Source organism: Anas platyrhynchos, chromosome 1 (assembly GCF_047663525.1).
Source record: "Anas platyrhynchos isolate ZD024472 breed Pekin duck chromosome 1, IASCAAS_PekinDuck_T2T, whole genome shotgun sequence".
Taxonomy (NCBI): domain Eukaryota; kingdom Metazoa; phylum Chordata; class Aves; order Anseriformes; family Anatidae; genus Anas; species Anas platyrhynchos.
Window position 1 is genome coordinate 69,178,294 of NC_092587.1, and position 23,669 is coordinate 69,201,962.

General features: G+C 40.3%; 1 protein-coding gene across 17 annotated transcripts in view; it reads right to left on the reverse strand.

Moving 5' to 3' along the window:
• Positions 1-23,669, reverse strand: part of CCDC91 (coiled-coil domain containing 91) — a 173,153-nt gene that overhangs the window by 28,811 nt on the left and 120,673 nt on the right. The gene's annotated exons all lie outside the window — the stretch shown is intronic.

The window sequence follows — 23,669 nt, forward strand, 5'->3', positions numbered from 1 at the left end:
TTCCCCCCCATCCACCCTCTTCCACCTCCTCCCCCCGAGCGGCGCAGGGGAAACGGGGGAATGGGGGTTATGGTCAGTCTACAGCACTTCTTCTCTGCCGCTCCTTCTCGGTCACTCTCGCCCCCTGTGCTGTGGGGTCCCACCCACGGGATACAGTCCTTGATGAACTGATCCGGCGTGGGCTTCCCACAGGCAGCAGCTCTTCCAGAGCTGCTCTTCCAGAGCTGCTCCAGATATGGGTCTGTACCACGGGGTCCATGCCTCAGGAGAAAACAGCTCCAACCTGGCTCCCCTACGCGCAGCATCTCCTGCCAGGTCACCTGCTCCTGCATGGTCTCCTCTCCACAGGCTAAAGGTCTGGCCTGGAATCTGCTCCGGCTGGGGTCTTCCACAGGTGGCAGCCTCCATCGGTGCAGGGCCACCTGCTCCACCGTGGTCTCCTCCACGGGCTGCAGCGTGGAACCCTGCTCCACCGTGGTACTCCATGGGCTGCAGGAGGACAGCCTGCTTCACCATGGTCCTCACCACAGGCCGCAGGGGACTTCTGCTCTGGCACCTGGAGCACCTCTTCCCCTCCTTCTACACTGACCTTGGCACCTGCAAGGCTGTTTCTCACTCCCTTGACTCTCCTGGCTGCTGTGTGGTGCAGTGTTTTTTTCCCTGTCTTAAATATGCTCTCACAGAGGCGCAAAACAACATCGCTTATTGACTCAGATCTGGAAAACAATGGGGCCCTTCCCAAACATGGGGCGGCTTCTAGATCTTTCTCACAGAAACCACCCCTATGGCTCCCTGCTACCAAAACCTTGCCACGTAAACCCACTGCAAGGTGACAATACAAAAGGATCAGTAAATGAAAGCCACCAGTCTGTAACACAATTTCTTCAAGAAGGGTCTTTCTGGTTCCCAGTCATGGGATGTACTAATATCATAACTCATACAGAAACATTTTAAACCATGATTTTAAAACCTTCTTTTCTTAATTACCTTGCCTACAAGGTGATAGTGTACTGCTGCAGCTATTATCTTTTTCCTCTCTCTCCTGTGGCTGTACCAGTAGCCTTCTGTAACCTCACAATGGAGGTGGACTGAGAGTATCAGATAAAATGCATGATATGCTTGTTCTTCCAGCTAAGGAACTGGTATCTCAGACCCAAGAAGGGAATAATAACTCCTGCCTGTCCTACCTCCAGCTTCTGTAATGCCATATGGTACAAAGACAATGTCCTCTATAAAAATTACAATCTTTATCTACATGGGAGCTATAGAGTATCTTATATAACCACTGCCTAATACTCTTTTGAGGGGTGGAAATCTGGGTTGCAAGGTAATCTGACTGTAAGAGTTGACTCAACACCCACAGTTGACTCTAACTGACTCAAAGCACTGATTAGAGATCCCTTAACCTGACACTGGAGAAAATGAAAACCTGAAAAATGTGAAGTTACCATTTTACCAAGAAGACAGATGATAGTGAGGCAGGACTTCTAACAGAAAGTATTAGGAAACATTCTACTGCTGATACACAGCAGTCAGTTGAAGAATATGACTTTTTGATATGCTGTAGACTTCTATCCAATATACTGTGTAAATGATAAGCTTTCCCATTTTTATTTTTTATTTTTTTATTTTTTTAGAGCAATCAATTTGCAATATGGATGACAAACTGCTACCAAACAGGTGTACAATTCACAGCCTAGACTGCATCACTGTGCAGAAACACTTCACTTTTATTTGCAGACTATGTGTATTTCAGTCTGCATGCACTGAATAAACAGATGCTGTGTGTTTGTTGTGCGTCATGCAAATAACTGAGAAGGCAGAGTACTGGATCCTTAATACTGTTCTTAACTATAGCTGAAAAGGGTTGGAAGAAAACACTTTTTAACAATGCAAGCACAATCAGCCACATCAGAAGTCTTGTTGGAACCATAAAGTTGACTATTTTAGAAACTGCCAATTTTATGTGTACAGTTTAGCTACTGAAGTGACTGTAGTAGTTTATTGCAACAGATATTTTCTGTTCGGTTTAAGACATTAACATGTATTTTAGAAGACTTTAGAGGCACTTCATTTATCACTCACATGCAATATATTTCTGAAAAATGGTTTTTCTTCTTTTTCTCTAGTGTTTCTAGTGTCCTCTAGTGTTTCTTCTTTTTCTTCCACTCATTGTCATGACAGTTCTATAAATATATATTTTACTAGAGATGGTAAATAATTTTGCAAGTTTACTTAAGAGTAGAAAAAAGACCGGGAATGGATGGTCAGAGCTGAAAGGTTTAGACAATATAAACAAGGTTAAAAATAAATAAATCAATCATAATCTAAATATGATCATCACCCCAAGAATCCATGCTGTTACATTGTAATTATCATGGATTTAAAGTTATATTAGGATTCGAGATTCAAGGGGAGATTTTACTGAATTTCAATAGTTACTCCAATAGATGCATTAAAAACAAAACAAACAAACAAACAAACAAACAAACAAACAAAAAAGGGATACATCATATACAGATGTACAGAGAACAAAGCAAAGATGCAGTCTGTGAAAGAAGATCAAGAATTCTCAGCCAAATTTAGCTGGGAGAAGTTAACTACGTAATAAATGTCTAGAAAGCAACCAAGTAATTTCAGAAATGACAAATGCAGATTAAGTTATAGCTGAACTCTGTGTCAACTTTTAGTTAGACAGAAAACAAAAATGCTATAAAAATCGCTTGAATTACATTGTGCCACAAATATGATAATATGCTTAAGGACTAATGTATGGATAAGATGAAAATGGTTCCAAAACTTTTCACATTTCCACATTGGAAGAAACAACAACTACACATAGACTTTTCTATAGAGATAATGTAATCTTCCAAAGCAGGAAGTTAAAAATCTTTCACAGACATTTGTATGTCTAATAATTGGCTGCAATAAGACATTTTTATTTTCTCTTAATGTGATGTTTGAATGTTTACTGATATTAATTTTGTTTGCGAATAACTATATGCAATTACAGACAGTTTCAGTTACCAGACACCTTATTTCTCTTCTATTCTTCTGATTTTCCCCATTACTCTGATCCAACTCTCAATGTAAAAACTGTTTTGAAATACATGGTCCTTATGCAGAATATATGACCTATTGCATACTAAGACATTTTTCTTATTTTTGCCAGTAATGTAAAGAACTAAAATACTATTTTAATTGCAGTACTAAAATACGTAAAGGGGAAACTTTTGCTCTCATTTAAGAATTATGTTACTGACCATTTTCCATGATGATTTTGATACATGAATAACAAATAGAGCAATTTTGTACACGTACAGTCTCTCCTGAGGGCTGGCCAAACGCAAAGGTGAATTACAGGCAGCTCCTCAGAATTTCGACAACCGGAAGGAACTTGTTGCCTCTCCTCAACAGGGTGGATAAATCTAATTAAAGTGAACTTCAAGCATTCTCTTGCAATCTTTACCTCGAATAATTCTAAATGCAAGATAACATTTTCCATCAAAAAATCTCCTCCTAAAATGTTAAAGAATCATAGAATCACTCAGGTTGGAAAAGACCTCCAATATCATCAAGTGCAACTGTTCACCTAGCACTGCCAAATCTAGCTCTAAATCATGTCCCTAATCACCACATCTATACATCTTCTGAATACTTCCAAGCATGGTGACTCAACTGTTTCCCAGGGCAGCCTGTTCCAATACTTCACAACCCTTTCAGTGAAGATTTTTTTTTCCTAATATCCAACCTAAACCTCCCCTGATGCAACTTGACACCATTTCCTCTTGTCTTATCACTTGGTGCTTGGGAGAAGAAATCAACCTCCATGTCACTACTACCTCCTTTCAGGCAGTTGTAGAGACAATGTCTCCTCTGAGACTCCTTTTCTCTAGGCTAAGTAACTTCAGTTTCTACTCCTGCTCCTGTGGTGGTTTTGCTTGGGTGTGCGGCCAACCTCCACCTCAGCTGCTCTCTCACTCCCCCTCCTCAAAGGGAAAGGGGGAGAAAATATGATACAAAGGACTCAAAGGTTGAGATAAGGACGGAGAGATTGCTAAACAATTATTGTGACAGGCAAAACAGACTCAGCACAGGGAGATAGAAAGATTTATTGCCTATTACTAACAAGGTAGAGAAGTGAGGAACAAAGGAAAGAAAATGAAAACTCCTTCACCCCATCTGCCCTCTTCCACCTCCTCCCCCCGAGCGGTGCAGGGGAATGGGGGAATGGGGGCTGTGGCCAGTCTATAGCGCTTTGTCTCTGCCTCTCCTTTTTGGTCACTCTCGTCCGCCTGTGCTGTGGGGTCCATCCCACAGGATGCAGTCATTGCTGAAATGATCCGGCATGGGCTTCTCACAGGCAGCAGCTCTTCAAGAACTGCTCCAACATGGGTCTGTATCATGGGATCCATCCATCAGGAGCAAACTGCTCCACCCTGGGTCCCCCACAGGCACCAGCTCCTGCCAGGTCACCTGCTCCTGCATGGTCTCCTCTCCATGGACTACATCTGGCCTGGAATCTGCTCCAGGCCAGATGTAGCATTCTTCATCTGTGGTCTCCTCCACGGGCTGCAGCGTGGAACCCTGCTCCACCGTGGGACCCATGGGCTGCACGGAGACAACCATCTCCAGCATGGTTCTCACCACAGGCCACAGGGAACTTCTGCTCTGGCACCTGGAGCATCTCTCCCCCTCCTTCTTCACTGACAAGGCTGTTTCTCACTCCTCTCTCTCTCCTAGTTGCTATGTGGCCACTTTTTTTTTGTTTGTTTGTTTTGCTTGTTTGTTTGTTTTTTCCCCCTTTCTTAAATATGCTCTCACAGAGGTGCAAACAACATCACTTATTGGCTCAGTTCTGGTCAGCAGCGGGGCCCTTACCTAACATGAGGCAGCTTCTAGATTCTTCTCACAGAAGCCACCCCTATGGCCCCCTGCTACTAAAACCTTGTCACGTAAACCCACTGCAGCTCCTCATACTACTTGCTCTCTAGACACTTCAGATTCACTGTCCTTCTTTGGACATGCTCCAGGGCCTCAATGTCCTGCTTGTACTGAGGGGCCCAAAACTGAACAGAGTATTTGAGACGAGGCCTCACCAGAGTCAAGCACAAGTACTCCCCTAGTCCTGCTGCCCATACTATTTCTGATACAAACTGGGATGCTGTTGGCTTGCTTTGTCACCTGAGCACACTGCTGGCTCTTATTCAACCAGCTATCAACCAACACCCCCAGGTTCTTTTGCACTAGGCAGCTTTCTGTGAATAATGAACCTTATGTCACTGAGGACCTTATGACTACTTGCACTTTAGGGAACATCTGTAAATGTGCATTAAGGTAAACTGTAGTATTTTCCAAACATTCCAAGTCTTTTGCACAGCCGAGGAAAAATATTTCTAGTTCCTCTAGCTACACGGTAAATACCTAAGCTGACTGTCCTAGCACATACCAACTCCCCACAGAGGTAAGCTCCCACACACCCTTTTGGCTGGACAAAACTGCACAGAAAGCACCTGGTCAGAGAAAGAGGAAGTGGGATTCTAGTTTCCAAAAGTAACCGTAGCATTATGAAACTAATTATTTCTTCATACAAAGCCAGGAGATAAATTTTCCATATTTTTCTTCACTTTGAAATAAGACAGATGTAGTTTATACTAGTTTGCCAGTGATTTTTAAATACAAATAAAATACTGTTGCTGAAATAGGTCCTTAGTTTCTATAATATTGGAAAAAATGATCTATTAAATACTACACCCTCAAATTTCTAACTTGGATATCTGCAATTCTTAAGTGTGCACTTATATTTTGGTAAATATTAGTCAGAGAAATGCGATGATTAGTTATGCCTCTTCTAAAGGTTATGAGGCACAGCTGCACAAATCATATGGGAACACACAGCAGTACAGTGAATTTCTATTACAATGGTTATATATTTGCTCCCAGCTTCCATCACTTAAATGGAGATGGGAGTGCATGTGACAAGTGTCTGTGAACTGAACAAAGATAAGACTGTTATTCAAATGATTACTTAAGTCATAACGTGTAAACTTATTTATTTCCCCTGCAAGCCAAGTATGCCTTTTGAAGTCAACTAAAACTGCATACACAACTGCAACAGAGAAAATTTGACTGCTTAATATAATTTGTTTTGTTATCAGAAAACAAGCAGTAAACTTTCCTGAAGGAAGATGAATGTCATTCAAAGAGGAAAAAATAAAATTTGCTTGCTGACTGGCTATGTTAGTGTGGTTTAGGATCTAAATCTATAGGAAATGCTTACCCTAAGTATTTATCTCATTAAGTAAATCTTTGTCATTTAGAACACTTCTTTAAATAACCTATTCATCAGATGAAAATTTATTTGGTAAAAACTCTTTCTTACTTTCTCCTATGTATGCCAACTACAAGAATTCATTTCTTCTGTCTGCACAGCTAATGGTCACAAAAATTAAGACATACATAAACAAAATGGGACCTCTCTCAATTATTTTTCAACAATCTTGGGAATCTGGAGAAGTCCCAGTAGACTGGAAGCTGACAAATGTTGTGCCAATTTTCAAGAAGGGTAAGAAAGAAGACCCTAGCAATTACAGGCCTGTCAGTCTCATGTCAGTGCCTGGTAAAATTATGGAGAAAATGATCCTTGAAGTTACTGAAGCGTACCTGGGGGACAATGCAGTCATTGGTCCCAGCCAACATGGGTTCATGAGGGGTAAGTCCTGCCTAACAAATTTGATTTCCTTTTATGATAAGATCACCCATCTAGTCAATCAAGGGAAACCAGCTGATGTGATCTTTTGGGACTCCAGCAAGCTTTTGACACGGTTTCCCATAGGATCCTACTAGACAAAATGTCCAGCATACACCTAAAAAAAAACATCATCCGATGGGCGAGCAATTGGCTGATGGGCAGGGCTCAAAGGGTTGTGGTTAATGGGGCCGTATCTGGATGGCGGATGGTCACTAGTGGGGTGCCTCAAGGCTCCATTTTAGGGCCAGTCTTCTTCAATGTTTTTATAAATGATTTAGATGTAGGTCTAGAAGGTGTTTTGAGCAAATTTGCTGATGACAACAAACTTGGAGGAGTTGTGGACTCGGATGAGGGTGGAAAGGCCTTGCAGAGAGACCTGGACAGATTGGAGAGCTGGGCAATCACCAACTGTATGAAGTTTAACAAAAGCAAGTGCCGGGTCCTGCACCTGGCTATACGTACAGACTGGGTGACAAGACGCTGGAGAGCAGCCCCGCAGAGAGGGATCTGGGGGTTGTGGTTGACAGCAAGTTGAATATGAGCCAGCAGTGTGCCCTGGCAACCAGGAGGGCCAACCGTATCCTGGTGTGCATCAAGCACGTCAGTCGAGGGAAGTGATTGTCCCACTCAACTCTGCACTGGTGCGGCCTCACCTCGAGTACTGTGTGCATTTCTGGGCACCACAGTACAAAACGGACATTACACTGTTGGAGAGTGTCCAGAGGAGGGCAACGAAGATGGTGAAGGGCCTGGAGGGGAAGACATATGAGGAGCGGCTGAGGTTACTGGGCCTGTTCAGCCTGGAGAAGAGGAGGCTGAGGGGGGACCTCATTGCAGTCTACAACTTCCTTGCGAGGGGGAGTGGAGAGACAGGTGACCTATTCTCTGTAAACACCAGTGATAGGACCCATGGGAACAGTGTTAAGCAGAGGCAGGGGAAGTTTAGGCTGGACATCAGGAAGAGGTTCTTCACTGAGAGGGTGGTCACACACTGGAACAGGCTTCCCAGTGAAGTAGTCACTGCACCAAGCCTGTCTGAATTTAAGAAGTGTTTGGACTGTGCACTTAGTCACATGGTCTAAACTTTTGGGTAGACCTGTGTGGTGCCAGGAGTTGGATTTGATGATCCTTATGGGTCCCTTCCAACTCAGGATGTTCTATGATTCTATGATTCTATGATTCTATGAAAATGCACAATATACGAGCATTGCAGATTAGGTTAGAGGTTCAGGTTAGAGGTTGGACTCGATGATCTTGAGGTCTCTTCCAACCTAGAAATTCTGTGATTCTGTGATTCTGTGATTCTGTGCTATAAACATGCAGACTATAACATTGAATGAGTTTTTTATAAAGCACTTAATAGCAATGAATAGGTAGTAAATTACTGATGAGATTTATAAACAACTAAATCAGTAGCACTGACAGTAACACTGTCCATGTATTTAAAATAAATAAATAAATAAATACGAAGCAGAGCAAAGAATTTCCTGACCTTTCTAGCAACAAATAGTTGGAAGCAGATCTTAGTTTGAAGCACAGTAGTGACCAATTATCTGCTTTGATGACTGAAGTTTTTATAAGACATTTGGAAATATTTTATTTTTTATTAAATTCAGCCTGACTCATTTTCTGGGTAATTTGCAAGGACACCATCAACATGGAAAATCACACTGACATCTGAAAACTTCACAGCTACTTGTAAGTAACCTCTAAGATGACTGAAACTAAAGAGTATTTGTGAAAACAACACAAAGCACTGTGCTATTTCTCTTACTTTGCCTACTTTTAACTTACTGAACACGGGTGAAGGAATGATGAAAGATGAAGATGTCTTTCTTTCCTCTCTTCAGCATGAATCAAAACATGGGCTAACTGTTGCATAATAAATGAGTTAAATTCTACCTTTCCCAGCTCTACATATTTGATAAGACAAATATTTTAGAAGTTATGAGACCTTCCTCACTCTGAGGTAGCCACTGGCAGAGAGGCCAGCAAACACAAAACAAGTAGGAAGCAAATGTGATGGTGACTTTCTTGAACCCTCCCTTACAACAGAGAGTTGTAGATACCAGGAAGAATAAAACTTGGTCTGAACTCTCTGGGTGCCATTCTAGTCTGTATAGATGTCTCATCTGACAAATAGACATACTTGCTTAAATTACAAAGCAATTGAAGTGATCTGATGTCATGAGTTAGGAGCCTAGAAGAACAGGTTCTTTGAAGGAGTGAGTGCATGGAATACCACTAGGAAGATATCCAAAATGTTCCAATAGTCTGTCTCGATATTCCTGCTGTCTCAATAAAATAACTGAATGCTTTGTTGTTGCTGCTGCTGTTCTTTTTAAAGAAAGATCAAGGCAGCACTTTATGCTTTCCTCAGAGTAAAGTTGTCTTTTGTGCAACATATGAATCTCAGAAAGGAAGTATTTTGTTGGTTGCAGCGCTAACCTTCTAATGAAAGTTGTTTTGGAAGTGTCTCCTGGGAGGGTTTTTTTTCCCTGAAAAAAAAAACCTCACTATTTTCCACTAATAAAACTAGTGTAAACATGTTATAGCTGCATAGCTTGTAGGATCCACAGCATGGTAGAGGATGGATAGAGAACCAAACTGGGATAACTACAGCAAAGCTCTACTTGCTGCTGCAGTCCCTGACCATAAAAAGAAGACATACAAGATGCATGGTGAGGCTGACAGCTTGGAATAATACCAACTCCATTTGTTCATCTAATCTTTCTACAGCTTTCTATCTTCCACTGGAAATACTTAGAGTACATATGGAGTAAAATTATTGAATTCATAGAAACACTTGTGGTAATTCTGAACACTGGTTCATAACGATGGCGAGACATGTTATCTTCTCTTTCAAAGGAAATCTCATTTACATTGGCTAACAAGATATATGTTTCATTTAAAAATGTATTCCTGACACATTTAGTATTTCCACACTTTAAGAAACAGAAAGGATAGAAATTACCTTTCAGCCTGTCTTAAGCATACTCATATTCTAGTCTGAGTAGTTTTTTTTCTTTTTGTACTGAATCCCTCATGCTTGTGTTTATTATTCTTTGCAGCAGCCATGTTGATTTGAATGATCCAATAGGTACCGAAAGAAAGTGAATGAGAAATTACAGTATGCCAAATATTACATAGAACTAAATCAAGTTTTCTATAAAAAGAGGAAATACGGAAGAGTATCCAAAACAAAGATATGTTGCAATTTTGTACACAGTACTATTTAGGTTCCTTTATACATGGTTGGTATGCTGAAGGCACTGAAAAAGATTAAAAATCATTCATGGTTAACTTATTCCCAAAACGTAATTTCATGAATTTTCTACTTGAATATTCTCAGAAAGTAGCTTTATCCATTAAGCTGTGGGGTAAAACTGAGGGACTAAACAATATTGGGAACTAAACAACTGTTGGGGAAGAAAATGCATTGAAGAAGAGGATTTATTATTTTTTTTATGTTGGCTTCAGGAACATTAAATATTTAGAACTTTTGTCCTAGTGCATGGTTCAGTGTTTATAAAACTAGTGCTTCATGGTACTGGTAAAACATTGGGATTGAAAAGCTTAACCATTTGTATTTCAAATCTTAACTGTGAACAGCTACATACCAATCAAAGATTAAAAATGGCATTGTAAACGAAGTTGTGAACCAAAGTTACCTGCAGAGGACTACCTGGTTCCTGTTGAAAGATATTTTTTTTAAACATAAAAGAACTAAGACAAAATAATGATGTACAGATAGAAATACAAAAAATTGCTGGGCATCTCAGATGGCAGGTGGAAAACAATTTTTAATTTCTCTTCAATATTAGAAAAAAATCAGGCAAGATGTGCTCTCACCTCAGAACTAAGGTGAAACCAAGTATGTGATTGACAAATGCTCAGTGGACATAAATGCTCTTTATGCTCCTGCATCTACTTATTTCTGCCTTTAATTTTTAAGATAGTAAATCTATATAACCATTCGAATTAGTCAAAATTCTCTCAAGCAAAACTTGACCTTAGATTTCACTTATTAGAACAGAAATTCCTAGGCTAAATATATCTTTTCACTAGTTTTCTACTATTTGAATGAAGACAGAATGTAAGCTACACTCTCCTCTTCCTGGAGACTTAGCTCAAAATGATTCAGGCAAGCATGAAATGTTGGTAGAAAAGATGCCAATAAAGAAATCTGAAAAATATAGGAAATAAAGGTTTCTGCACCAAAATCTTATTTCATATCACTGAAAAACTGGATCTAATTTATTTCATGTTAATGTGAAGTTACCCTTTCAGAACTCCGTTCAATTATTTATTTGATAGTACTGGAAATAATTATTTTAGAAAACACAGTACAAGTACTGTAGACATTAAAAACTCAACCACAGGAATGGAAAAAGAAATTAAGGAAAAAGGGAAAATTGTAGAAATGTCTCACAAAATCTTGTATGAACAGGCAATCACAAAGAGAAAAAAAAAATCCAAGTAATTCAATTATTTAAAATGTCAAATATCCCAACAGTCAAATCCTCAAGATGGATAACTCTAAGAGTATGACTTCCTGTGTAAAAACTAGGAATATCTAATTAATTTTCTATGTTCCAGGATAAAGCTGACATTTTTGAAGCTGTTGTATTCACACTAAAACTAAACTGGACCTTTAGCATTTATTTAAATGGGGATACTTGAAAAAGTCCCTTATGCAAAAAAAAATAATCATAAAACACTTCAGTGATGATTAAACAAAGAGTTTCAAAAACAAACAAACAAACAAAAAAAACCAACACCAAACCCTTATGCAATTATAAACTATTACACTAACACCCCATTACATAAGAGGATAACATGTAGAAAGCCAAAAAGCTCTCTACTTCATGGCAACATTTTTAATGGTTCTGAACAGATGCACACAAACTAACAAAAAATTATTACAGTACTATTTTTTTTTCTATTTTTATTTATATTTTATTTTTTTTATCTCCTGGTACTTTTACAGATATATAAAATGGGCAGAATTAACAACTATTGGGAAAGTAATAACAGCACTGCAGGACTTGATGACCCTTTACTAAAGCAAACAGTAAAGAAACAGAGGTGGGAAGTGATTGCTTGAACTTGTGAACAGAGGATTAGGCTATAAAGCACATTAGGCAAAAGCAAGGTGCACTCAACCAAGTACAAGCCTGACTCCTAAAACATTCCTATTTGAATGATGAATTCACAGAATCACAGAATCACAGAATCACAGAATTTCTAGGTTGGAAGAGACCTCAAGATCATCGAGTCCAACCTCTAACCTTACACGAACAGTCCCCACTAAACCATATCCCTAAGCTCTACATCTAAACATCTTTTGAAGACTTCCAGGGATGGTGACTCCACCACCTCCCTGGGCAGCCTGTTCCAATGCCTCACAACCCTTTCAGTAAAGAAGCTCTTCCTAACATCTAACCTAAAACTCCCCTGGCGCAACTTTAGCCCGTTCCCCCTCGTCCTGTCACCAGGCACGTGGGAGAACAGGCCAACCCCCACCTCTCTACAGCCTCCTTTAAGGTATCTGTAGAGAGCGATAAGGTCGCCCCTGAGCCTCCTCTTCTCCAGGCTGAACAAGCCCAGCTCCCTCAGCCGCTCCTCGTAGGACTTGTTCTCCAGGCCCCTCACCAGCTTCGTCGCCCTTCTTTGGACCCGCTCAAGCACCTCGATGTCCTTCTTGTAGTGAGGGGCCCAAAACTGAACACAGTACTCGAGGTGCGGCCTCACCAGAGCCGAGTACAGGGGGACGATCACCTCCCTAGCCCTGCTGGTCACACTGTTTCTGATACAAGCCAGGATGCCGTTGGCCTTCTTGGCCACCTGAGCACACTGTTGGCTCATATTCAGCCGACTGTCCACCATCACTCCCAGGTCCTTCTCTGCCTGGCAGCTCTCCAACCACTCATCTCCCAGCCTGTAGCTCTGCTTGGGGTTATTGCGCCCCGGGTGCAGGACCCAGCACTTGGCCTCGTTAAACTTCATGCAGTTGACCTCAGCCCATTGGTGCAGCCTATCCAGATCCTCCTGCAGAGCCTTCCTACCCTCGAGCAGATCGACACACGCACCTAACTTGGTGTCATCTGCAAACTTACTGAGGGTGCACTCAATGCCCTCGTCCAGATCATTGATGAAGATGTTGAAGAGGACCGGCCCCAGCACCGAGCCGTGGGGGACGCCACTAGTGACTGGCCTCCAACTGGACTTGACTCCATTCACCACGACTCTTTGGGCCCGGCTATCCAGCCAGTTTCTAACCCAACGAAGCGTGCGCCAGTCCAAGCCAAGAGCAGCCAGTTTCTTGAGGAGAATGCTGTGGGAGACGGTGTCAAAAGCCTTGCTGAAGTCAAGGTAGACCACATCCACAGCCTTTCCCTCGTCCACCCAGCGCGTCACTTTGTCGTAGAAGGAGATCAGGTTCGTCAAGCAGGACCTGCCTTCCATAAACCCATGCTGACTGGGCCTGATTGCCTGCTTGCCCTTCAAGTGCTGTGTGATGACTCCCAAGAGGATCTGCTCCATGAGCTTCCCTGGTACTGAGGTCAAACTGACAGGCCTGTAGTTCCCCGGGTCAGCCCTCCGGCCCTTCTTGTAGATGGGCGTCACATTTGCTAGTCGCCAGTCAGCTGGGACCTCACCCGATAGCCAGGACTGCTGATAAATGATGGATAGTGGCTTGGCCAGCACCTCTGCCAGTTCTCTCAGTACCCTTGGGTGGATCCCATCCGGCCCCATCGACTTGTGCACATCCAAGTGCCGTAGCAGGTCACCAACCAGTTCTTCGTGGATGGTGAGGGCCACATCCTGCTCCCCATCCCCTTCCACCAGCTCAGGGTACTGGGTATCCAGAGAACAACCGGTATTGCCGCTAAAGACTGAGGCAAAGAAGGCATTGAGCACCTCCGCCTTTTCCTCATCTCTTGTAACTAAGTTTCCCCCCGCATCCTGTAAAGGATGGAGATTCTCCTTTGTCCTCCTTTTTGTGTTGATGTATTTATAAAACCGTTTTTTGTTATCTTTAACGGCAGTAGCCAGCTTGAGCTCCAGATGAGCTTTGGCCTTCCTAATTTTGTCCCTGCACAGCCTCGCTACATCCTTATAGTCCTCCCTAGTGGCCTGTCCACTTTTCCAAAGATTATAAACCTTCTTTTTTCTCCTAAGTTCAAGCCACAGTTCTCTGTTGAGCCAGGCTGGTTTTCTTCCCCGCTGGCTCATCTTTGGGCACATGGGAACAGACCGCTCCTGTGCCATTAGGATTTGCCTCTTGAAGAGCGCCCAGCCTTCCTGGACCCCTCTGCCCTTCAGAACCGCCTCCCAAGGGATTCCACCAACTAGTGTCCTGAGCAGCCCAGTCAGCTCTCCGAAAGTCCAATACAGTGGTTTTACTGGTTCCCTTCCTGGCCTCGCCAAGAATAGTGAACTCCACCATTTCGTGGTCACTCTGCCCAAGACAGCTCTCGACAATCACATCCTCCACCAGTCCTTCTCTGTTTGTGAAGAGAAGGTCTAGCGGGGCACCACCCCTGGTAGGTTCACTAATCAGCTGCGTCAGGAAGCTATCTTCCACTTTCTCCAGAAACCTCCTAGATTGCTTTCTCTGGGCTGTGTTGTGCTTCCAGGATATGTCAGGGAAGTTGAAGTCCCCCACGAGTACAAGCGCTGAAGATTTCGCAACTTCTGTCAGCTGCCTGTAGAACTCCTCATCCGTCTCCTCATCCTGGTTCGGCGGTCTATAGCAGACCCCGACCAGGACACTAGCCTTGTTGTCCCTGCCAATCCTAACCCAAAGGGACTCGATCTTGTCATTCCTAGCCTTGAGTTCTACAACATCGAAAGACTCTCTAATATAGAGAGCCACACCGCCACCCCTTCTGTGCTGCCTGTCCCTTCTGAAGAGCCTATAGCCAGGCATAGCAGCACTCCAGTCATGAGACTGGTCCCACCACGTTTCCGTGATGGCAACCAAGTCGTAGCCTGCCCGCTGCACGATGGCTTCCAGCTCCTCCTGTTTGTTACCTATGCTGCGTGCATTGGTGTAGATGCACTTCAGCTGGGCCATTACCTTATTCCCCGGCCTTGCCATTGTTTCCCCTGGCACAGCTCCAACAATCCTTGCTTCAGCCCCATCCCCCTTCTTACCTAGTTTAAAGCCCTATCAATGAGCCCCACCAGCTCCTGGCCAAGGATCCTTTTTCCCCTAAAGGATAGGGACCCGTCTACGGCCATCAGGCCAGGTGCTGAATAAACTGCCCCATGGTCGAAAAACCCAAGATCTCTGCGTTGGCACCAGCCCCGGAGCCACGTGTTTAACAGGTGGGCTTTCCTGGTCCTCTCCGTACCCCTCCCTGTCACCGTAGGGATGGACGAAAACACTACCTGCACTCCCGCTCCGTCCACTAACCGTCCCAGCCCCCTAAAGTCTCTTTTGATTGCCTTCAGGCAATTTTATTCATAAAATATTTTATTCATATTTTATTCATAAAATAAAAATTTCCTACTGCTGCTCTTGCCATGAATTGGAAAAAGACTACGGTAAGTGTTTCAAGATAACACTTCTGTGACTACTTTGGAAATGGCAAAATATTGGTTTGAAAACCCATGAAGTCAATTCCAATCTTTTAAACAGAAAATTTGGTTATAAATAGAAGTGCATTCAGGAGCCAATCTGAATGCAAAAACAGAGGATCTGACTCAGAATGATGAGAACCCACAAAGCCATTGCTTTATGATTTTAAACAATCCCCAGACTTGTGAATTATCATATTTTAGTTAGCAATTACTAAACTGTTAAGGCAATTTTTGTGGTATATGGCTAAGCTATGCATTCTTGCTTCAATTTTCACTGGTGAAAGACTAATCAGAGACTGTGATAGAAACCTTAAGTTCATTTTTGAATCCTGAGATGCAGCAGGTTAGACTGTTTCAGGACATGTAATTTATACCTGTCAGAACAAAGAAGGTTTGATTTTGACCTTAAAACCACCTTTAAAATCAATTTAAAATCAAATACTAATTTGATAAAAAATCCTACTGTTCTTCCACTTTCCTACAAGAACTTGCTTTTAAAAATCTCCATCAGGAATAATCACAATATATATTTATATATAAAGAAAAGAAGAAAATCAATAAAAAAGGAAGAAATCAAGAAGAAAAGAAGAAATCAGTAGGCTTATACTGACAATAATACTACCTCAAACTTTTCAATATACTAATTTGGTACTTCCTCATGTTGGGAAACAACTGATTTTTTATTTTTTGAGTATAAAATACCTCCAGAAAAGTGAAATCCACTTTAATTTCAGTTGTTAATATTAAAATGTGACAGGCCCTCTTTGAAATTAATACTTTTAAAGTAATTAGAACCTACATGTACACAGGAATATAAACGATCTTTTCCTGGATCTCAGCAAGTTCACATCCTCAGTTTGAGGCTCATACTGAAAATGGCATTCTGAACACTGAAAATACAGCAGTGAACTGAGTGTAATAGCACTTCTATGTTCTCCATGTTCTTTCCTGACACCAAAATTACTTTTTTGCCAATATTTTAAAGATCATAATACTTAATGTAAACAAGATCAGAGTATAAACTAAAGCATGTAAGCATATTTTTTTCAGGATCAGGACTATCAGGATATTTTCTGCTGGATAAACCACTTGGAAAACTAGCCCAAAAAGTCATAGGTGCATTAGTTTTCCCTTCAAATTTATTGCAGGGGACTACAGCATGTGTTTTTTTTTGTTTGTTTGTTTGTTTGTTTGTTTTTCCTAACTACTGTAGAGCAGTCTTTTTGCGCATGAGAAGGTTAGTGATCCTAACATTTGCAACTGACAGGAAAGAAAACACAAAAAATCAAAGAAGCTAATTAAGCATATATGTTAATAATATATTCAATTCCTATCTTTTTATTCATTCTACATGCAGTTAAAGAATATAAAGTCTCACAGAAATTATTAAAGGAATGTATAATTTATATAAAAATATTTACTTGTCAGTATGTTTTACTGCTAGAATGCATCTGGATCCCTGCACCATTTCACCGGTTAGAAACAGAATGTGCTGTGTGACTACCTAGCTACATTATTTCTCAAAATATCTGGATAACACTGGATAGAAAATTCACTTCTGTCAATCTTTGAAGGCTTTTTGGAATATTTTAATATTGCAATAGTGTTTTTATTAAGCTGTTTTTTTTTGCTTTCTGTCTGCAATTTAATAAAAAATCATCTCAGCTATGAGATATATAAGGCAACTCTTTCAGGAACTGTCTTTGTGGAACAGCAGGCACTAAACTCCCTACATAAAAAGAAAAATGTGTAGTTCCATACTGCAAATTGCTTTAGGAATGGTTTCATTACTTCAAAATAAGACTAAGATGGACCTTAATATACTTCAACATTGATTTTTATTTATTTACTTATTCAGACACTGCTTTCTTGCTGTTTTACAACTTGTTTTCAAGCGTTTTCCCTGTTCAGAAATTAACTCTTACTCCTTTTAATCAACTGACTTGACTTCTCTCAGACCGGTGGAATCTGATAAATCACTTGTCTGCCTTACAACAATGCCTGTCTGCTACTCTACAGTTTCATAGGTTGTTGCATCTGGTGTAGGTTACACCTAGTTTTTTTTCTCACAACTTGGATCAGTGAAGGGAGACAGTGTAAGCAAAAGACTATGACAAAGGTGTTGTCCAAACATTATTTTACACACAATGCTAACATACTTGTCTTATTCTTCTAACACAAAAGTAGAATACTTTCAACATACCTCCATAAAGTCTGTCACGTAATTACACTGCACAAAGGATCAAACAACAAATATGAATGTTCCTTGGAATTGCTTATAAAACTCGCACTGTGGGACAAAGATATGTTCACATACTTCACAGCTATCAAATGGAACCCGTGTTCATATAATGTGCAAAGCCCCACATGAAGTTCATATAAGAAGCCTTTCTTTTATATATATATTCCTAAAAGAGCACCATGTACTCACTAATCAAATCTTTAATCAAAAATATTAGAGAAGTAATACAGTGTCAGGTCACCTGCCATGCCTTTGTCTCTTAGTCCATGGATAACATTCTGGGAACTGCAATATTAGGCTGTAGTTAAACTACGATTAAAGTTGATTTCTTGCCACTAGGTCTCTACTTCTTGTCATGTCCTCCAAAGAGTAAATATGTTTGTCCACATAAACACACAAATAAGTGCCTACATACAGATGTGCAAATGTATAATAACACATCAGCATCATTGAGGAAAAAAACCAAATAGCTATCACACCCTGAAACCCCTTCAGATACATTCAGTGTGAAAACAAACACTAGAATTCTTAGAGACAATGCAAAAATGTAAAAGGCTTCTCACTCCAATCAGTAACACAGGCACAGTGAGTCTGAATGGCTGGCCTATGCGATTTATTATATCTTGGGGCACTTAAAATGTGGGGGCCTGTCACTGTACTGGCTATTTTCGAAGCAGTCAGATGACCAAAGACCACAATGCAAGCCCAGAGGTGACAGGTTTGTGAACATCAAGCCACAAAAGACAACACTGTCAAATGAGTTAGCAAATCTTGGATATATGTCAAATGGGACAGAATGCTGATACTCATGGACAAGTGCTTTCCTACTGTTACTTCACTCTCTAACCAAACTGCAAGATATTGCTTCCCCCTACATCTAAGTCATCGAAGGATATAGGTAGCACCCAATAGCGTACTGTAACTATGCACTGGATATAATCTAAGAGTAACATTTATTTTATGATAATTAAAAGTGAACATAGTAGATTGCTATTTAATCCTACTTCGGTGCCTGTCTTCTTTTTTATATGTGTGTATCTGTGTTCACCACCGCCACCCCATTTTCCCTTACATCATCAGGAAGGTGAAACATTGTTTTGCCTTCCTGATATTTATGTTCAAAAAAGGACCTATGTACTACAGGGTCAAATAAACTTTCAGGAAATTAATAAAGATAATTTTCTGGACATAATGTGTGTGTGCCTTTGCTGAAAAAAGCATGCCTGGCTATTAGCGGTAGCAAGTGTGTTCAAATTTGACATAGAAGGGTTCTTCAAGGTGTTAAGGTTTATATAAACCTCTACAAGTCTGGTATCTTTCAAAGATACCTTTCAACAGATATGTCTGTCTTACTTTATTTCAGGTTTGAAGCACACTTGGGAATAATTGTGGTTATGAAGTAATTGCAAAATAAAGGGACAAATTCCTGTGAAAATTCCTTCACATCTTAGATATCCATATTCTTGATATGTTACTTGTAGCGACATAGAAAACATTTTTCTAGTATGATATTCATTGAAAATGCAATAAAGAAACTAAAGCTAAGACTGAACTATATAAATTGAACCATTGTCAATATAGTTCATATATGTTTAAAAACTTGGGATTTTATTTTAAGTATAAAAAAGCACAATGACAATGTATTCTCCATCTTTAATTTATTGTCTCAAACTATATGTTGCCTTCAGAATTTCCTTTCTATTTTTGTTTTGTTTTAGTCTGCAGTGTCCTTTAATGAGAGGTGAAGAATTACTGACATTCTCCGCTTGATATAGACACTTTGGCATTCAATAACATTAAATAACATTTGTTCTTATCTTAGGCATTTTAGCATGATGATATTGTTGCTTCCATTTCCCCCTCCTAACTAACTTTTACGCTTCCAAACTCTCATTTTTCATATAACCCTCCCCCCGCACAGACACTTGTCACTTGTTCATTTGCCCATGAGAAAATACAGTCAAAGAGACAAGTCACCTTTTGTTTCACTGATACGGAATGTACCTCATTTGTGGACAACAGTGTCAAACATTATGTGTAAAACCAATTAGATAAATAATTCAGAGTTAATCTGTGAACATTTTTGAACTAGGGTCTTCATAGATCCACCATAGGTATGAATAAATTTTATGTATATGACATTAAATCACTCAGAAATTTTATGAAACCTAGGACATTTAATTTCCTCAACTCTAAAACACTTCTGTTACAAGCATACTGATCAGGAAAAAAAAGGGTTGAAAAGTACTGTGTAAGAATAAAGGAATATCATTTTTTTACTTTTTTTAAAGTCACTTACTACTACTTCAAAGAATCCCACACATACATACTATATGTTAAGTGACTGTTAAAGTGTACGTTGGATGCTGAGAAGCTGGATTTGTGAAATCTCCGAACTTGTAAATCATATGGTGTCTTGGCCTTCAAAAGTAACCACTATTATAGAAGTAGCATAGCTGGACTACAACTCAGGTCAGTTCTGGAACTGCATCAGGAGATTTCTAGTTTGTTTTCCTTGTTATGTTGACATATATATTATGTTGACATGAATGAACAAATAATTATCAATCTATTTTTAAAAAGATTCATTCACAGTCAATTCCTTCTAACACAAAGATCCAAACTAAGTAAATATTTACTGTTACATATAGTTTAGTATAATACTGGACTACATGTATAATTTACTGCAAAACTTGTGGGATTGACAGATCTAACTTTTATAAATTGTTAAACACTTAACCACCGCTAACCAGGTTATGCATGTAATATCATTGTAGCCATGTTTGAAGGATTCTGAAAACTTGTTTTCAAAACAATGATGAAATGTACAATGTGTATGCTACCTTTGCAAGAGCACAACTGAAACTCTCCTCATCGTTCAGTAAAAAAATAAAAATACTTAAATTTCAGCCTAGGAAGAAAGTTGTGTTCCCTGAGTCCTTTCTAGAAATTCCTTCCATAGGCTGATACTTTTTAATATAGTTCACAAGGTATATTTTGTACTCTGGCAGGTACACGGGCTTTGATCAAGATCCATTTACTCTGTCTCTTTCTTTTTACTCTTTTATATAAGCTATTGTGCCTAATGATTTGGAGTCAAAAACATCTTCCATTCTGAACTTAAATACACGAGTTCATAACACCAGTGACAGGATCAGGGACCCCAGATCCCCTGAGTTGGAGAACTGTGACTGTGTGAATAATAAACTCCCAGCCCAGCCAATCCCAAACTTGTCACCATCTGGATGCATGTAAGTCTATGGGTTCCAAAGGGATTCATCCAAGGTTACTCAGGGAGCTGGCAGATGTCATTGCAAAACCGCTCTCAATTATTTTTCAAATGTCTTTGGAATCTGGGGATGTCCTAGCTGACTGGAAGCTGGCAAAAATTATTCCAATTTTCAAGAAGGGAAAGAAAGAAGACCCTGGTAATTACAGGCCTGTCAGACTCATTTCAGTGCCTGGTAAAATTATGGAGAAAATTATTGTGGGAGTTATTGAAAAACACCTGAAGAACAATGAGGTCATTGGTCACAGCCAACATGAGTTCATGAGGCAAAGCTGCTGCTTAGCAAACCTAATTTCCATTCCATCTAGCTGACCAAGGGAAGCCAGTTGATGTTATCATTTTGGATTTCTGTAAAGTCTTTGATACTGTTTCTCATAATATCCTTCTGGACAAAATGTCCAGCATACAACTAGAAAAATGACTTGGATGTTGAATGTGTTTCTGTTTGCAGATGACAAACTGGGAGGAGCTGTTGACTCCATCAAAGGTGTAGAGGTCTTGCAGAGACATCTTGACAAATTGTTGGGCAATCACCAACAATATAAAGTTTAACAAGAGCAAGTGTCAGATTCTGCACTTGGGAAGAGACAACCCTGGCTATATGTACAGACCAGGGGACGAGATGCTGGACAGCGGTCCTGCAGAAAGGGATCTGGGGGTTTTGGTGAACAGCAAGTTGAATACGAGTCAACAGTGTGCCCTGGCAGCCAAGAGGTTCAACTGCATCCTGAGATGCATCAGACACAGTATTGCCAGCCAGTCAAGGGAAGTGATTGTCCCGCTCTACACTGCAATGGTGCAGCCTCAATTTGAGTACTGTGTGTGATTTTGGGCACAACAGTATAAAAACGAAATAAAACTATTAGAGTCTCCAAAGGAGGGCTATGAAGATGGTGAAGGGTCTAGAGAGCAGGAAGGATGAGGAGCAGCTGAAGTCCTTTGGTTTGTTCAGCCCAGAGCAGAGCAGACTGAGGGGAGGCCTCATGGCGGCCTGCAGCTCCCTCATGAGGGGAGCGGAGGGGCAGGCGCTGAGCTCTGCTGTCTGGGGACAGCGACAGGACCCGAGGAAATAGCAGAAGCTGCAAAAGGGGAGTGGTTTTTTTTCAGTTTGTTTGTTTGTTTGTTTTGCCAGGCTTTGACCTCACATACTTTTAATATAAACAAGATTATAAAGGTATGCTGTACCTGCAAAGGAGTAATAAATGATGTACAAGTCCACTTATATACAAAGGAAAATTTACAGAAACTCTGCAGCAAGCAACTGAAGACTTTTTCTTTTGTTATTTCAAACAACACATAGGTTTATTTTAATCAAAATCCCATTTATTTTTCTCCCAGATACAGCTGAAATAATCTGAATTGGGAAATCTAGACAATCTCACCGTCAATTCAAAATTGTGTGATCTATATATCAACAGTGAAGAGAAACATAGAATCATTAAGGTTGGAAAACACCTCCACAATTATCTGGTCCAGTCCAACCATCCCCCTACCACCAATGTCACCCACTAAACCATGTCCCCAAAACCACATCCAACTTTTGCTTGAACATCCCCAGGGATGCCACCACCCCCCTGGGCAACCCATTCCAATGCCTGACTACTCTTTCTGAGAATTTCTCCAAATTTCCAATCTGAACCTCCCCTGACACAACTTGAGGCCATTCCCTGTAGTCCTATCACTAGTTACCTGTGAGAAGAGGCCGACCCCCAGCTCCCCACACCTTCCTTTCGGGTGATTGTAGAGAGCAGTAAGGTCTCCCTGAGCCTCCTCTTCTCCAGACTAAACAACCCCAGTTCCCTCAGCCACTCCTCATAGGACTTAGGACATAGACATAGGACTCTGCACTACACAGACTAGTTGAGTTGCAATACTGGTCCTATTAACTAAGTTATTTATTGTACTAGCTGTTCTAATATGAGATGAATTTTCACTTTCCCCAAAGCTCATCCTCTGTAAATGACTAACTTAACATATAAACAAACTCATTACGGACAGTGTTTTCCCCTGGACATCTGTTTAAATGTCTTTCCCATGAAAAACCCACGCTGCTAAATGTAAACTCTCCACCCACAATAAGAGAAGAAGAGAACTCAACCAACATCTTGAACTACCAGTAGAGTGAAACTTCTGAAGTTAAATACTATTTTCCACAATATTATTCAGCCCATAATAGCAATGAATATAACAGACCAAAGACACTACCTCATTCTGAGGACAATGATACCAATTAGATTCACAATTAGTAATTTTGTTTATGTAGAATCCTTATTATTATAATTATTTTTTAAAGATTCTCAAAGGGGAGGAGTGTGTTAATATATTTATTTATTTTATTCTCCTGGAAGTGAATCAAGTTTATAAAGTTACAATTGATTGCTTATATACAAACATTAGTCTGCAAGTATACATCATTAACATAGCTGAAACCATTTCAGAACACTGTATTTTTTAATAAGACCAATGTACTGGATATAAATCCTTCCCCACTGAATATCATATATTTTCAGGCCCTCATATAGTATGGGTAAAGAGGAAAAGTTAACCTTTGTTTGCATACAAACTGCAAAATGAAGCTTATCTGTGAACATAAAACAGCATGTTATTGATACTGACCTCTGATCACAACTTGAATTTGACAGACTGCATTTACAACCCCATCTTTAAATTACTGTAATAAGATTTCAACTGTTTCATTCATTTCTGCTTTTTGATTTGTCATTAACTTAGAAGTCTACAAATATTCATGAAGAACTTTATTATACTAACAGAAGTTGTTTGAAAAAAGTAGTGAA